The sequence below is a fragment of the Helianthus annuus genome, chromosome 13 (assembly GCF_002127325.2).
Source record: "Helianthus annuus cultivar XRQ/B chromosome 13, HanXRQr2.0-SUNRISE, whole genome shotgun sequence".
NCBI lineage: Eukaryota > Viridiplantae > Streptophyta > Magnoliopsida > Asterales > Asteraceae > Helianthus > Helianthus annuus.
This window is the reverse complement of record NC_035445.2, coordinates 13,010,009-13,019,138: the sequence shown is the minus strand read 5'-3', so window position 1 is coordinate 13,019,138 and position 9,130 is coordinate 13,010,009. Positions and strand designations below refer to the sequence as shown.

Genomic DNA, 9,130 nt, shown 5'->3' with positions numbered 1-9,130 from the left:
AGGAAGGACGGGAAGTATGTTTGTATTATAACCAATATAGTAAATCTAACTCTGTAAAATGGGAAATAAAACAGTGTAAGATAAAAAGTGTGTATTGAAGCAGATATAATCTATAAAACAAAACAGAAGTCGAGGCATCGACAATTTTGGTTATAATTATGTGTTGTAAGACTTTATGTGTTTATCTGTACTTGTTTTGTTAACAATAATTAGATACTAATAATTCCTATCCATACTAACTAGCAGATGGAAAACGCTAATAATGAACCAGTTAATGAAGTAAATCAATCTGAGCAAAATCAGGAAAATCAGTATATGACTAGGCAAGACATCGAGAACATTGTTGCTCAAGGGATAGCCAATGCTATTCCAGAAATTATGGCTGCTGCTCAAAAACCTGCCGAACCACAACAATTAATTCCTAGTAAACGTACACCGGAAGATAACGGCAGTAACAGCATAAATGGAGGCGGCAATCATGACACTCATAATCCGCAACAGGCCCCACTCCCTAAGAAAATGAAAGCTGCAACGCCTGGTTGCACTTACAAAGAATTTCTTGCCTGTAAACCCGCAGAATTTGCAGGTAACGAAGGAGCAACTGCAGTACTGCGTTGGTTAGAGAAAACCGAAGCAGTAATTGCAATAAGTAAATGTGCTGAGGAAGATCAAGTGATGTATGCTTCGAATCTATTCAAAGAAGGGGCGCTAGAATGGTGGAACACAGTGCTACAAGCAAAAGGAAGAAGGGTGGCCTATGCGATAAATTGGGAAGAATTTAAGAGTCTTGTAGAAAGAAAATTATGTCCTGAATACGAGAAGGAACAAATGGCCAACAAGTTCCTGAGTCATCGTATGATAGACATAGATTGTCGGGGATATACTTCGACATTCTTCGAATATGCGAGAGTGGTACCTACCCTGGCTTCGCCAGAACCGGTACTCATTTCCCGTTACATTTGGGGATTAATTAGTGAAATCCGTAACATCGTTAAGGCTGCAAGACCACGCACTATCGACGATGTTGTGGAGTTAGCTAATACCTTAACCGATGAACTGGTACGCACGAGAGAAGAAGATCGAAAGAAGGAATTGGCCCAGAAGATTATCCAAGGATTTCGTATGGGTAATACTAAGAAAAGAGGAACACGGCAATCATCGTCACCTCCTTTCTGCAGAAATTGTAGAAAGAAACATTTTGGAAGATGCAACGTGAACTGCAATTTCTGCAAAATGATAGGACATCGTGAGGAAGATTGTAGGAGAAAGACCAGGGTCTGTTATAACTGCGGAGAAGCGGGGCATTTCAAACCCGACTGCCCTAAATTGATTAAACCAGCAGATAACAAAGGCAAACCAACTAAAGGGACAACCAAGAAGAATGCCCGAGCATTCCAGTTGACCACTCAAGAAGCCGAACTCATCCCAGATGTGATAGCTGGTACGTTCTTAGTTCACGACGTATTTGCAAAAGTATTATTTGACTCTGGTGCAAACCAAAGTTTTATTAATACTTCATTCTGCCAAGCTCTTAATTTACCTTTAACCACCCTTAGGCAGATTTTTACGGTCGAAACCGCAGAAGGGAATTCTGTTAACATAGATAAACTTTTACAAGAAGGAAAAATAGAACTATTAGGCCATAAGTTTTCTGCAAACTTGTTACCTATGAACTTAGCCGGATTCGATGTGGTATTAGGAATGGATTGGTTAATAGCCAACCATGCTCGAATCCTCTGTGATAAGAATTCCGTAGAAATTCGTACCCCCACAGGAGAAGTAATTCTAATTACAGGAGATAGACCTCAAAAGCCACTGAAATTCATCTCAGTCATGAAATTGGCTAGCTATTCGAGAAAACAAGAAATGGTGTATATGATTTCTATAATCATTAACACTAAAAATAAGGAACTGCAGGACATCCCTGTAGTCTCAGAATACCCGGATGTCTTTCCAGAAGAATTACCTGGGTTACCACCTGATAGGGAAGTAGAGTTTAGAATTCATCTAATTCCAAGTACTACACCAATAGCCAAGGCACCTTACCGATTAGCACCCACTGAAATGCTAGAATTGAAGAAACAGTTAGATGAATTACTAAGCAAAGGATTTATACAACCTAGTTCATCCCCTTGGGGAGCACCGATATTGTTTGTGAAAAAGAAAGATGGATCGATGAGGATGTGTATCGATTATAGGGAACTAAATAAAGTTACAATTAAGAATTGATACCCATTACCTAGGATTGACGATCTTTTTGATCAACTTCAAGGCGCTAGATATTTTTCCAAAATAGACTTAAGATCTGGATATCACCAACTGAAAGTACAAGAGGAGGACATACCTAAAACTGCTTTCAGAACTAGGTATGGTCATTATGAGTTTACAGTTATGCCCTTTGGACTAACGAATGCACCCGCAGCATTCATGGACATGATGAATAGGATCTGTAAACCAGACTTGGATAAATTTGTGATCGTTTTCATCGATGATATACTTATTTATTCCAAAAGCCAGAAGGAACATTGCGAGCACCTACATGTACTCTTAACTTTGTTAAGAAAAGAAAAGCTCTATGCCAAATTCTCGAAGTGTGAATTTTGGCTGCAAGAAGTGCAATTCTTAGGACATGTGGTAAATCACGAAGGAATTCATGTAGATCCTGCTAAAATAGAAGCAATCACTAAATGGAAGGTCCCACAAACAGCTATGGAAATTAGAAGTTTTCTAGGCTTAGCTGGATACTACCGAAGATTTATTAAGGATTTCTCTAAGATAGTTGTACCCTTGACTAAGTTGACCTGTAAAGCCGTTAAGTTTGAATGGGGACCTAGACAAGAAGAAGCTTTTAAGATTTTAAAGCACCGATTGACAAATGCTCCAATTTTAGCTTTACCCGAAGGAACAGAAAACTTTGAAGTCTACTGTGATGCTTCAAAATTAGGATATGGATGCGTGTTGATGCAACGCAAGAAGGTAATTGCGTATGCCTCTAGGCAGTATAAAAGCACGAGGAAAATTATACGACTCATGACCTAGAATTATGAGCCATAATTTTTGCCCTTAAAATCTGGAGACATTATCTATATGGAAGTAAGTTTACTATTTATACAGATCACAAAAGTCTAAGGTATATATTTGGGAAAAAAGAGTTAAATATGAGGCAAAGAAGGTGGATGGAAATCCTAAGCGATTACGACTGTGATATTCAATATCACGAAGGGAAGGCGAACGTAGTCGCGGACGCCTTGAGTCGTAAGTATCATGAAAAACAAAAGCGAGTCCGTGCTCTTAGGTTAAATCTACAATTAGATTTAATGGAACAATTGAAGAAAGTCCAGGGAACGGCAATCAAGGACGATGCCGAAGGAATGAAAGGTTACATAAAGGAATTAGAGCAAGGAAAGGATGGAATTTGGAGATCCCACAAGAAACGAATTTGGGTACCTAAGCAAGGAGAATTAAGAAATAAAATATTAGAAGAAGCTCATAAATCTAGGTATACCGTACACCCAGGAAACAATAAGATGTATCAAGATTTAAGGAATAATTTCTGGTGGATAGGAATGAAAAAGAATATAGCTGAACACGTATCTAAGTGTCTTACTTGTTCACAAGTTAAGGCTGAACACTAGAAACCTTCAGGACTACTACAACAGTTAGAAATGCTTGTATGGAAATGGGAACTCATAACAATGGACTTTGTTACTAAGTTACCCAAAACCAGAAAAGGTAATGATGCTATTTGGGTAATCGTGGATCGATTAACCAAATCAGCTCATTTTCTACCAATAAAGGAAACCTTTAGCATGGAAAGGTTAGCCAAGTTGTACGTAGATGAAGTAGTATCCTTACATGGAGTCCCACTCTCCATTGTATCAGATAGAGATAGTCGCTTCACTTCTCATTTCTGGACTAGTTTCCAGGAAGCAATGGGAACCCGACTAAATTTAAGTACTGCATATCATCCTCAAACGGACGGACAAAGTGAAAGGACGATACAAACCCTGGAAGACATGCTCCGAGCATGTGTAATTGATTTTGGTGGTAATTGGGATAACCACTTACCCTTAATTGAATTCTCCTATAGCAATAGTTATCATTCAAGCATTGAAACTGCTCCATTCGAGGCACTGTATGGACGCAAGTGTAGAACTCCAGTATGTTGGGCAGAAATAGGAGAAAGTCAATTATCAGGTCCAGAAATCGTACAAGAAACTACTGACAAGATAACTCAGATCAAGGAAAGACTGAAAACGGCTCGAGATCGTCAGAAGAGCTATGTAGACAATCGTCGCAAACCATTAGAATTTCAAGTCGGAGACAAAGTACTATTGAAAGTTTCTCCTTGGAAAGGAGTAGTACGATTTGGTAAGAAAGGAAAACTGAGTCCAAGGTATGTCGGACCATTCCCAGTGATACAGCGAATAGGACTAGTTGCTTATCGCTTACAACTACCAAAAGAACTAGCTGGAGTACATGATGTATTTCATGTATCCAATCTCAAGAAATGTTTATCAGACGAATCCCTGATAGTACCTCTTCAAGATGTGGAAGTAAACGAAAAACTAAAATTCATAGAAAAACCACTACAGATTGAAGATAGAAAAGTCAAGTTTCTCAAGCACAAACGACTAGTGCTGGTCAAAGTCAAATGGAATTCAAAGAGAGGACCAGAATACACTTGGGAGCTGGAATCAGAAATGAAGCGCAAATATCCTCATTTATTCCAGCAAATCTCGAGGACGAGATTTTTCTTAAGGTGGGGAGGATGTAACAACTCTCACTAAAACTAATACTTAGAATAATAATTATCTATTAAGGAAACCCTAACTGAGACACCCAAGTGATTCTGCATTAACCCTAAAATTTTCAGAACAATCGGAATCAGGATCAGAGCCCCTAAAACTCAAGGGGGTAAACCCTAGATTGGACGATTATCCAAATTATTCGTTGTCTAAATTAAATTTCACAAAACAGTTGATTCAGCAAGCCTAGTCCTGAGCCTAGGCAGCCTATAATTAGACTACTTCCCTTACGGACCGTAAGGGATATGGCTTACGGTCCGTAAGCGTGTCCAAAAATCAGTATAAATAGCAGACATTGGCACTTGCATTCTGTCTTTGAAACGACGTAGAAATCGTCTGTATACGTCGAGTTATCATAAAATCAGTATTAAAACACACACGAATCACGAAGTGCTGCCGCAATCAGGGTAATAACTCGATCGCTATTACGATACAACGTCCGATTGATTATAACTATCCAATGATTGTCCGAGTGCTGCTCAAATTGAGCTTGTACTTTGATTATTCATCGTGATTTCGACTTAAATATTTGAGTGTTGTTCGAATTCGGACTATGCTCTGTTATTCGTCGTGAATCCATTGAATTATTAAGTATTGCACTTGTAAATCATTGTGAGGGTTTAATCTCGTGAATTGTCGTAACTGCGGTATTAGTTACTAACCCGTTTGTGTGTGCATTATTGTTAAATTAGGTTAATCAAGGCAAATCAGTAGGCTTATACTTTGCTCGTTAAATCTGCAATGTGAGTCATTCTCTTTTTATCAACTGTTTTACAAAACTCCAAATTATTTTCAAAGTTATAATTACAGGGATTAAGTCTTTGTAATCACCAAATTACAGCCGGTATGTGGGGTTTTGTATACATTACTTGATAACCGTCACTATTGGACAACGAGTTAGCCAATGAGTGATATGACCATAGTCACAGACACCATCGGGCAAAGAGGCTACCGATGGATGTTCGAGTGACAAGTACTGTGGGTAGTTGGTTGATAATCAGAAACATTGTAATCGCTCTTAATACTGTGAATTATAACAAAAGTAATGTTTTTAGTAAAACTGAATGATTCACTCAGTATTTCCCGCCTGACAAAACCTTTTCCAAACATGTTTCAGGTGATCTGTTGTGATCCAAGGAAAGTGCCGTGAAGCACTACAAGCTCAGAGAAGTGGCTCAATGTGAATAAATAAAGAAACATGTTTTGAGAAATAAAGATTTCCTTGTGAAATCATCTTATTGTAAATTATGGGATTTTATCCCTAAAACTTTATGTAATATATAAACGGGCATTTTTAGTATTAAAAGATCCTGTACTAAAAGACTTCCGCTGTCGCCTAAGTTAAATACCACAGGATTCCTGTCCCGCGGCTCCTGAAACGGGTCAAACCGGGTCGGGGGCCGTGACACTCGCCCTGGTGACTGGTCGTCGCGCCCCGCGTAGACCACACAAGGGTCCTTCACAGCCCGCGAGTGACCCCAAAATCTCTGTTTTTATTTTATTTTTAATTATATAATAGTATTTTGGGCTCGGTTTTCGCATACGGGGTATGTTTTAATACATATAGGGATATTTTAAATATTTTTAGGGGTGTCGGAAATATTTTGGAGGGTTATTATAAAATCTTTCATCCGCGCGAAAATAGAACTTGATATTGGTTTGTTATTCACGGATCAACAATAGTTGATTCGCACGGTTATAGATTCGCACAAATCGACCAGAAATCCCTTCATTCGAACGTACCCATATCATCTTTGATCCGCACGGATCTGGTTTCAACACATTCACGGATCTAGATATTGGTTAACACGAACCTACAAGTTGATCCGTAGTTATTGGTTATCCACGCGATTCAACAATGTTACCCACACACTGATTAAGAGTTTGAATGTTATCACGGACCTACTCTTTGGATATACGCACGAATAAGCAAGTGTTAGGGTTGTGGTTATCAAAGTTGATCCACATGGTTCTATAGTTTCTATCTGCACGATTCAACAGTCACGAATCAAGACCATTTAAAATTCACAGATCTATTTGATCTTGATTTGTTCAAATCAACATAAAAAACAAGTCTTATATTTTGTGATCTAGGTTTGCACGGATTCATCTAAGTCAGTTCACACAAGTTAATCATTTCCACATCCATGCTAACTAAATCATTTCCACATCCATGTTAACTGAATATTTACATATTCGCGCATATTAAGTGAATTTAGCTTTATTGTGAACTGATTTTGTTAAGACATTCATATGAATCAACTCATCCTAGATCCGCACGAGTCTAGAGTGGTTGTAATAACATCAGTTCGCACGGATCCACAAACTTACATCCGCGCAAACCAAGGTTCACTTTGTTTGACTTTCAAGATTGATTTAAGTGTTTGATTGATCTTTGTAGGTTATTTTCAAGTTTCAAAATCATGGCAAAAGAGTTCTACAATGAGTTCTATAACGCGTTCACATCCGAAACATCCAAAACAACATCATCCACACTGAAAAACATTTCGAAGACTATTTCTGAAAGTTTAAAACATGATAGTTTGGAGGGGGAGGGGTTTAGGTTTATTGGATGGTGATGGGATGGGGGGTTCATTGTTTGTTTTGGGTCTATTTCGGTTGTGTTCACAAGTGGTTCTCACGACAAATGATGGTTACCGTATGAACCGTACCATATATTCAATCAAGACATTGTTTATCTTATTCGTGTTTTCTCTTTACGTCATGATCACTAAAGTGTACATTATTATTGGGAATTATATTTTATATATATATATATCTATACTACTTTATAAAGCATATAGGAAGGATAGAATGGTCTTTTGCCACTTTACAACTCTTTAAAGCCCATTGTACAAACCTCTTAAGCACAAGTGTTGAAAACTTGTTTTCAACACCTGATGATACCACGCGAATCTTAGCGGATCTACTTGACCCGGTTTTTGTTTGATGGATCCAATATATTCGTATTATCACAGTTTACAACCACAATTTCATCCGCCGCTCCACATTTCTTTCACTTTCTAAACCCTAGATCCTCCACCGCATAACTGAAGCACCTCCACCGCATAACTGAAGCACCTCCACCGCACCTCCACCGCACCTCCACCGCTCATCCATGGAACCTGTCTTTGCCATCACCGTCTTCTCCCCTTTCATCCATGGAACAGGTCATGTTTTTAACCCTATTTTGTACGTTTTTTTTTAATCTTTATCAGATCTGTGATAATACTTTTAGATCTGTTTTAATACTTTTAGATTTGTGATAATACTTTTAGATCTGTGATAATACTTTTAGATCTGTGATAATACTTTTAGATCTGTGTTGGTTTTGTGATTATTTTAATGTTCTGTGAATGGATCAACATTAGGGCTTTTTGTTTGATAATTAGGGCTTTGTCAGATCTGTGAATGGACCAATTTTAATTTCTTGCATTAGGGCTTTGTCAGATCTGTGATAATACTTTTAGATCTGTTTTAATACTTTTAGATCTGTGATAATACTTTTAGATCTGTGAATCTTTGATAATTCTTTTAGATCTATGATAATACTTTTAGATGTGTGATAATACTTTTAGATCTGTGTTGGTTTTGTGATTATTTTAATGTTCTGTGAGATTTATAGAGAAAACGTAATTTCTGTTTCATAATTAGGGCTTTTTGTTTGATCTAATCGGTTACTGAATTATGGTTTTGTTTGTAAGGAGAATCCGATTGCAAGCTCACCGGCGAAGGAAGCATACAGGAATCGGCTGGCGGACAGAATGGTCTTTTGCCACTTTACAACTCTTTAAAGCCCATTGTACAAACCTCTTAAGCACAAGTGTTGAAAACTTGTTTTCAACACCTGATGATACCACGCGGATCTTAGCGGATCTACTTGACCCGGTTTTTGTTTGATGGATCCAATATATTCGTATTATCACAGTTTACAACAAAATCATTACAGCCTCAACATGGGAGTTATGGTGAGTGCATGCACATACCAAATAGTCATCGCTTAATATGATTTAAATTTGAATCTCTCTAATTAAAAGTAGTTTTGCTGTTACTTTGTTTTTTTAGGATTGGTTTGATCCAATTGCTGATTCGACTACTAGCCATCTCGATCTGATTCCCCACATGGTTTAGGGGTAATTGATTTTGTTTTTGACGTTTAAAGGTTTTAAAAATCATTGAATTTTGTATTAAATGGGAATTTCGACATCATTTCAGGAGAAGTTTAAAACAACAGGACTATGGAAGGATATACGGTGCTACATTGACAGTCAAGTGAGACCCCATCTCTTTGTTTAAAGTTCAAACACATAATTTGTTTTCAG

General features: G+C 37.8%; 1 long non-coding RNA gene across 1 annotated transcript; it reads left to right on the top strand.

Annotated features, from left to right (window-relative positions):
* The first annotated feature begins 8,752 nt into the window (after positions 1–8,752).
* LOC110902473 lies at positions 8,753–9,082 on the top strand. The gene is made up of 3 exons (XR_002571140.2): positions 8,753–8,776; positions 8,874–8,941; positions 9,024–9,082. It is a non-coding gene; the product is annotated as an uncharacterized LOC110902473 (long non-coding RNA).
* Positions 9,083–9,130: the final 48 nt, after the last annotated feature.